The sequence below is a fragment of the Lynx canadensis genome, chromosome C1 (assembly GCF_007474595.2).
Source record: "Lynx canadensis isolate LIC74 chromosome C1, mLynCan4.pri.v2, whole genome shotgun sequence".
NCBI classification, from domain to species: Eukaryota; Metazoa; Chordata; class Mammalia; order Carnivora; family Felidae; genus Lynx; species Lynx canadensis.
The window spans coordinates 52,281,768-52,290,229 of NC_044310.1; positions in this window are offsets into that span (position 1 = coordinate 52,281,768).

An 8,462-nucleotide genomic window follows, 5' to 3' on the forward strand; every position below is an offset into this window, starting at 1 on the left:
CTTAATTTTATATCCCCCTGAAATGTGTAGCAGAGCTTCAGGCTCAGTAAATTTCTTTATTCATTCAACTCATGTTTATTGAACCCATGAGGTGTTACTTAAGTCTTGGGCCCTGGCATTAAAAATTTAGATGCTTAGGGGCACCTGGGTGGCTTAGTCGGTTAAACGTCCGACTTTGGCTCAGGTCATGATCTCACAGTTCGTGAGTTCGAGCTCCGTGTCAGGTTCTGTGCTGACAGCTCAGAGCCTGGAAACTGCTTCAGATTCTGCGTCTCCCTCTCTCTCTGCCCATGCCCCGCTCACGCTGTGTCTCTCTCTTTCTCAAAAGTAAATAAACATTAAAAGATTTTTTAAACAAAAATTTAGATGTTTGTGGGAATAAAGAAGAAATGCCATTAATGTGGTTAATGGTATTTGCATTTTACATACTAAAATGGATTTCACAGGGTTCACAAACTCAGATGCCAACAGGACAGGCAAGTGGTTGAGTTAATTAGATTGGATATAATTCATTGTAAAGTGATGTGGACTCATGCTAACTGGACATCAGTGCTCTCTCTAATGGAAGTGACCACTACTGAACTCCAGCCAATTGTTGCCACACTGGAATGTGGGCCTTGCGTTAGGAGATTTTTCAGTTGTTTCAGAAAAACTGAAAGTCTGGACTTACTTGTAAAATATCCTTACATTGAACATTAGCAGATCATTTAATTTTTTAAAAGGACTAAAGAGCTAAACAACACATGGCTGATAGTTACTGCTCAGCACCTTGAAATGCTACATATTGAGCTGACCATGTAGCTCCCAGCGCCTGCGCTCCCGAGACAGGAGCCAGTGCTGAAGAAGGACTGGGTCCCTCCTCTTCCTCCTTGTCCTCAGTAGCCTGGTTGCAGGTCTTGCTCACCTACAGGCCTGCCTGGCTTTGCAGCAGTCACACCGTCTCCTTGCCCCTTGCCCTCTTGGCCTGTCAAGGGGTGATGACTACCCTGTCTCTTCCGAAGAGATCACTGTCGCTGGATCTTGCTCTCTAATTTAGCTCCTTGTCTTCATTGTGATGAATGAGGCTGAGCAGATGACAAGCAGGGATCACTGGGCAGAAGATCAAAAGCTCCCCCTGGGCTGCCTGGAGCATATTTATGACTTTGCCGCTTTGGGAAGTTCCGCCCATGAGAATGTGGTGCCTGTGGAGAGTTAACTTCTCCCCCCCACCCCCCCCCCCATACTTCTACTCAGTCCCAGTGGGAAAAGAGAGATTTGTACCCGGGCTACCGAAGGAGGACCTCTGAAAACAGAATCAAGGACAACCTGTTTGGAATTTTCCGTGGCTGATGCACTTTGTAAAATAGGGTCCAAACTAAGGGACCCGTGGAGTCACTTCAGCTTTGTGATTTGGTAACTAAAAAGTAATATCAATACTTGTTGAAGTATTAATGGAAGTAGTTATGCTAAGGACTCCTGCTTCAGTAAATCGTATAGTCCCCAATATTGTGGCACAGGTTTCTTAAAACATGATTTGGGGAGCATTAGCAACAGGCATGCTGGAGGTTTGTTAAAAGTGTTAATTCCTGGACTTCATCCCAGATCTAGGAATGAGGTCTGGGAATTTGCATTTAACAAGTATCTCGAGATTCTCATGTATGCAAAGATTAAGAAGCTTTGACTAATGATAGCAATGATAACGATGAAAACAGAGCCTTAAGTGTTTTAAGTGGTGTGTATTTATTCCTTACAACATGCCCATGAGGTACCTGTTTCTCAAAGTGTGAAATAGATATCACTGTTCGCAATTGAAATTTTGGATGACGCGTGAAAATTTTTTTTTAATTTTTAAAGTTTTATGTTTACCTTATATATAAAACACATGTATTTAATTAACCTGCTTAACTCATAATTTTATGGATATTAAATTTTAAGTGAAGGCTAAATTTATTTGAGTATAGAGAGTGAATCAATTTAAAGGGAAATGTTAAGTAAATAATAGTTCCAGTAATAAAAACTGTGAAGGTAGAATGTGAATAATTGAAATGTATAAAGCACTAAGATGCATAAAAAAGCTCTGTAGTGAGCCAGAGGACTTGGATTTAAATCTAGAATGAAATCCTTACTAGCTGTGTGCCCTTCAACAAATCTCTTTCCTTCTCTGAAACTTAGCTTTATTCTCAGCAAAATGAAAATATTAAAACCAATGTTCCATAAGTAAAGAACACGTAACAGGTGGTCAAGAAATTTGCTATTACTTGAGTTGTCCTAAAATATTAATTGAATATGAGTCTTTAATGTAGACATTACTGGAATCTTCTTAAGAATGTATTAGAAATAGAAACTCTTATTTTCTCATGTCTTTTTTTAGCTATGAATTTACCACACTTCCTGAACAGTTTAAGAGGAGAGAGCCCTGAACTGGGAATCTGAAGACTTGGGCTTTACTTCCAGCTTTGTCTCAGGCTCTCTCTGTCACCTCTAACATCACATTTTGCCTCATTGTACCTCAGTTTTATAATCTGTAGAGTGGGTTTGCACTGGAAGGCTTCCAAGGCTTTTCCCAGCCCCAACATTCTATTTGCATCAGAGCTATTTCTTTATTGCCCGAAATAAATGGAGAACAGTTAGCATAGATTCCACATCATTGTAGCCCAGTAGGTGATTTGCCAGACTGCTTGACTTCCTGGTTTCATTGTCTTGTGTTTCTTTGGAGGTGCTAAAGAATAGTAAAACCAAATGGCTGGCAGAAGGAAGACACTGGAATAAGGAATCTGGATTCCCCACAAGCTAGAAATAGCTCCCAAATGAATAAAAGTTGATTATGTGTTTGCAGTCCTGCACTTTGACAAAGCTGCATATCCTGTTAATGGAATCATGGAGCACTGGACTAGAGAGTGATTCATAAATTAAATTGTGTCTCTGTGTTTCTTCTGCCTTAGAAATAACAATTCTTAAAGTGGAAGACCTTTAGTCTTTAAAAAGTGAATTAATAACTATGATGGCATAATTAGCTGCCTGAGTGAGTTCTCTGAAATGAACTTTTTTTGGGTCAACTTTTTTTTTTTTTTTTTGTCTACCAGTTAAGCAGTTATGCAGAGTTCTTTCTATTTCATGCCCGGAAGTATCAAACAGAAAAATCATGGGATGCTGAAATTGCTGAACACACACGAAGCGGTGCCACAGTGTCCTCACCCTGTGCCAAAGCAAATTTCTGAACATTATGTAATTTCTCCCTGGCGTTGAGATCCCACGATCCTGTCTGAGGTTGATGCTATATAATCTGCTGGGGCAGTATTCCATCAGGCATTTCCTTGGTGGGTAGATATCTTGTCAGTGTTGGGGACCTGTGAATGGGAAGCCCAGAGTTTCCATCATTTCAGCCCACATCCAGTGTCTTGCTGTGTTCCCAAGTTCATGCTGAGGATTGCTAAAACAGATAGCACTTACTTGGCTGAGGTATAAATGGTGACTTGCAAGGGTACATTCATTCATTTGGAAAGTATTTTGCTCATCCACTGGGCTAATAGTGCTGTGGAATTTTTAAAAAATGTATTTTATATGGTTTCAAAAACAAGTATATGGTAGAGCTTTTGCCCTCAAGGGATTAACAGTCCTTTGGAGAGCCAAGGCATGCCTTCACAAGTTAAATAGCAACAAATACAAGAATGAGGTACCCCCGCTATGCTCTAGCGGTGGGTGCAAGGCAATGTCACGGGGTGCGAGTGCTGCTTGGGTGCCCTTGTCTTATTCTCTCATGTTCCCAGTAAAGAAACCAAAGCACACAGAATTTAAAAAGGTGGGTCTGAGGAAACAGCCAGGAAAGGATGGAATTGGGGCTTGAATGCAGACATCCTAATGCCCTTTGGCTCTGTTTTTTGTTGTTTTGAGACTGTTTAAGCATGAGATTAATGATTTTGGAAAAGCTATAGATGTTCAGAGGGGAAAAAGTGGCCCACTCTAACATCTCAATTCCAGCATTACTTCAGGAAACTCTCTCTCAGAGAGACACAATTAAAAACAATTTCTAACTTTTTTAACCCCAGTATAATTAATGAACAGTGTTATATTAGTTTCAGTGTACAATATAGTGATTCAACAATTCTATACATCACCTAGTGCTCATCATGATCAGTGCATTCTTAATCCCTTTCACCTGTTTCACTCCTCTCCTCATCTCCTCACCCACCTCCCCTCTGGGAACCATCAGTTTGTTCTCTCCAGGAGATACAACTTGACTTGATAAATACAATGTACACAACTATCTAGTCCAGTGTCAACATGATGCCATTAACTAGATATACATTATTGTCAAACTCTGGTACTGTAAAACCATCATCAACTTTTCGTCATGAGGGAGAAAGTTCTAGCATGAGGAGAATCTACATCCCTGGTTTCTCGGTGTTTTCTTTTTCCCTCTTCCTTTTGTCAGCCATTTGGTTTTATTGTTCATCAGTACCTTCAGAGGGGTGCAAGAAAATGAAGCCAGTACATTGACTGCCATTCCGCAACTCTGGAAAATTGCCTGTCTTAAATTGCCTGTCTTCACGGAATTTCCTCATGAGTAAAGTGAAGATGGTAATTAGTACTGACCTTGTAGAATTGTTCTAAGAATGAAATGAATTTGCATGGCTTAGAACAGTGCAAAGCACATGGCAAACGCTATGCCATTCTTCACCGTCTTCATCATCTCCACCATTATCACTGTGTGGTTCTGTCTTGCTTGTCCCTGCCTCTGATACACACTCTTCTCAGGCTGTACACACGCTGTGGTACACACGCTGTCCCCAGATTTTCATCTCCTTTGTAGAAGACAAATATTTATATCTCCTTTTCCATATCTCAGATCTTAATAAGAGTGCTTAAGTTTGGTCTTCTGAGAAACTACCAATTTTGTTGTTGATGACTGACCTGAACAGATTTTCCTATCGTTTAGCTTTGGGAGTGCCTTAGGGACCATAACAATAGCCCCCTCATTTAAAGGTGAGAATACCGAGCCTTAGAGAGGTTATTTACCTATCTGTGATGGATGTACATCAGAGATTATTGTTAGAACTTGGGAATCTTGACTTTAATCCCAAACTGTTAATTCTGTTAATGTTTATATTGAGGGAGAGGAAGAAGAAATGGAAGACATGCTGCGTAGAGATAGTCAATGCTGGCTTCATAGAAGTACCACTGTGATGATATGTCAAGAGGGCAAAGCTATGTGTTTTTATTGTGATAAGGGAGACCGGTACTTTGAAAGAGGAGAAAAGGGGCTATGTTGTGATATTTATGAAGTCTGGGGATTTGTATTAATACAAAGATGGATCTTTGGGGTGCCTGGGTGACTTAGTCAGTGAAGCCTTTGATTTTGAGCCCTGCGTCTGTCTCTGTGCTGACAGCTCGGAGCCTGGAACCTGCTTCGGATTCTGTGTCTCTGTCTCTCTATGCCCCTCCCCCACTCATGCTCTGTCTCTGTCTCTCAGAAATAAATAAACATTAAAAAAAACTAAAAAAAAAAAGATGGATCTTTGAATGCAAGAACTTAATTGAGGTGCATAACAGTCAAGCTCTAATCGTTCAGAATTAGTGAACATAACCATGTATGAGAATGACAGAGAGGAAATAGTCATGTCATGCTCTCTAAGAAAAAGTTGATCAGATGTTTTTTCAATGGATTTTTCAGGAATTTGTCTGCAACCTTTATCTTCCTGGCTGAGATTTTTCTGGCATCATGAAGTCATGTTGATGAAGAGAATGAAATAGTAAAGCCATAGGAATGTGGACAGTAAGCTGTGTGGTGTAGATAATTCTGGTCTCAACAATAATTACACATTTCTTAGGCACCAACTATGTGTCAGATTATTTACACACTTGTTTTGCTGAAAGCTCAATATAGGCAGGGATCACATTTATTTTGTAGATTGTTCTGTCTCTAGTTCCTAAATATCAGCACATGGTAAACAATCTAAAAAATTGTAAAATGTTTTAATTTTGTTATAACATTATACATAATAACACTATGCACTATGGGTATATAAACCAAAGAAATTCTAATAAGTTCCTTAAGGGAACATATATGAGGATGTTTATCATAGCATTGTTGGTGGTAGCTGGGAATTGGCAACAATCTGGGTGCCCATCTGCGTGAGGGTTCTCCAGAGAAACGGAACCAATAGAATATGTGTATACCTCTCTCTTCCTCTGTACATGTATGTGTGTGTGTGTATGGATGGATGGATGATGGATGGAAGGATGATGGATGGATGGATGGATAGATAAACAGATAGGTAGATAGATAGAGATAGATTTGTTTTAAGGAATTGGCTCATGTGATTATGGAGGCTGGCCGGTCCAAAATCTGCAGAGTGGGTTGGCAGGCTAGAGACTAGGGAAGAGCCGATGCTACAGTTCAACTTAGAAGGCTCTCTGCTGGCAGAATTCCCTCTCTCTTGGAGAAAATCAGCCTTTTGTTCCATTAAGGCCTTCAGCTGATTGGGTGAGGCCCACCCACATTATGAAAGGCAATCTTTACTCAAAGTCCACCAATGTTAATTTCATTTAAAAACACAGAAACATCTGGGCACTGTAGGCCACCCAAGTCAACACATAAAATTAACTATCGCACCATTCCTGTAAGATTAGATAGGTAAAATTTAATGGATACAGACCCCAGGATACTGTATCATTAAGTGTCCCAATAAGAGAGCGATGGCCAGTTCAAGAGAGTTCAAATGAAAAGCATTTAGCAAAGATACTCTTTATGATGGTAGACAAAGTTAAGGGAACAACAGGGACAGTAAGTCACCCAGGGACTATCAAGTAGGGTAAACCCTCATCACCCCTATGTCCAAAGGATAAGGGGAAAGGATGGTGTAATTGGAGCCTAGTGAGACCAGAGCCATAGAGGGGAGGTGACCCAGCAGAAGCTGGCTGTGACCTCAAAGGAGCAGACCTACTGCCCAATTCTCAGTAAGGCAGGGAGAGAGGCGGGGAGCATGTTGAGAGCTTGCAGTGTGGCAGCCAATCGACCTGATCTCTCTTTCTTCCTACCCTCGGTCTTCTCTTGGTGCCTCCCATTGGTCAAACACAACCAGAAAGAGGCCAGTAGGCCTAGCCTCTGGCTAATGTGTCTGTAAGGCTCAGCAGTGGGGGCACAGAGCTAGGCAAGGAGTGACCCAATGGCCTAGAAAGGGCCAAGGACAAAAGGCCAGTATAAACAGTAGGTAGCAGTTAAAAGTCATGGTATAGATACGCTTAGAATGACATGGATGAATCTGAAAGTGTAACATGAGGCAAAAAAGGTAAGAAACAGAAAGAGGTCTAAAACACAATTCCAGTTACAAAAATTAAAATACATATACGTAAAACAACAATGCACATTTGCCAGAGTATTTAGGAACAAACGCATATATACATCAAACACTGCGGAATGGCTGCGTATGGTAGAGGAGAGGAATGTGGATTTAAAGGGATTAACCAGAAATGTAAATAAGAAAGGGACCAGTGTTGATAGTGTGCTATGAATGAAGAGAGGGATTAACTCAACCCCCTGCATCACGGTCCAACTTTTTCACAAAAACTAAAAATGCCATTGATATTAACTTCTCTGTGATAAGCACAAGGCAGCTAAGGCCTTGAGGAGTTTGAGAAGCCAGCCTGAGGTTATGAATGTAGTAGGAGATCCCTTGAGGAAATGAGAGGCCAGAGACATCCTTGGTGCAGACCCTTCAGTCACATTGCCATGACCCCATCTCTGTGGGACGTTTGGTCCACACAATGCAATGATGTAAGACCTGTGTGCACCCACATCACTGCTGTTCATTTTTGTGTTCCTGCCTGGCGACCAGTGAGGACCTTTTTGAGTTTGAGGACTTACTTTAGAAAAGTACCAGTGTCAACATTATACCTATCATTAGCCAAAGCTTCTGTAAATGGTGTCATTTTGGGGGAGGTAATTGTCAGGTTGGGCCTGAGCAGACACACAACTCAGCTGTTATCTGCAAGGTCGTTTTCAATCTTTTGCCCTTTTCCATCTGTCAACAGGCGTCTCACTTGGTTTATGTTAAGCTTAGAAAATGAGGTTTGGTTTTATCCAGGGGGTGGATAGCCTGAGCTGCTTGGCTCTGGAAAGGAAGGCTGTGGGGATGGTCTTAGCCACTCTGGGGCTCTGTGTAAGGGGGCCGAGGAGCACTTGCCCTCAAAGGATGCTTGTTTCTGGGGCCAGAGTGTTGTCTGCCCACAAATGTAATCCTTTTCCCTGAAGAGGTCCCTGGGCTAGGTTTCCAGGACTGGGCAATTACGGGAATGGCCCCACAAACACTGTAGTGATCACATTAGCAGATTGTGAGAGGAAGGCAGACGATACTTTTTTGATTCTGGGAAAAATAAGAAGAAAAAATACACGCTTGTGTGAATTACTCATGCTGCCACATCAGAGAAACCTGAATCGGTTTAGGGAAATTAATACCGACAACAGTAGCGAGAGTGACTCTAAA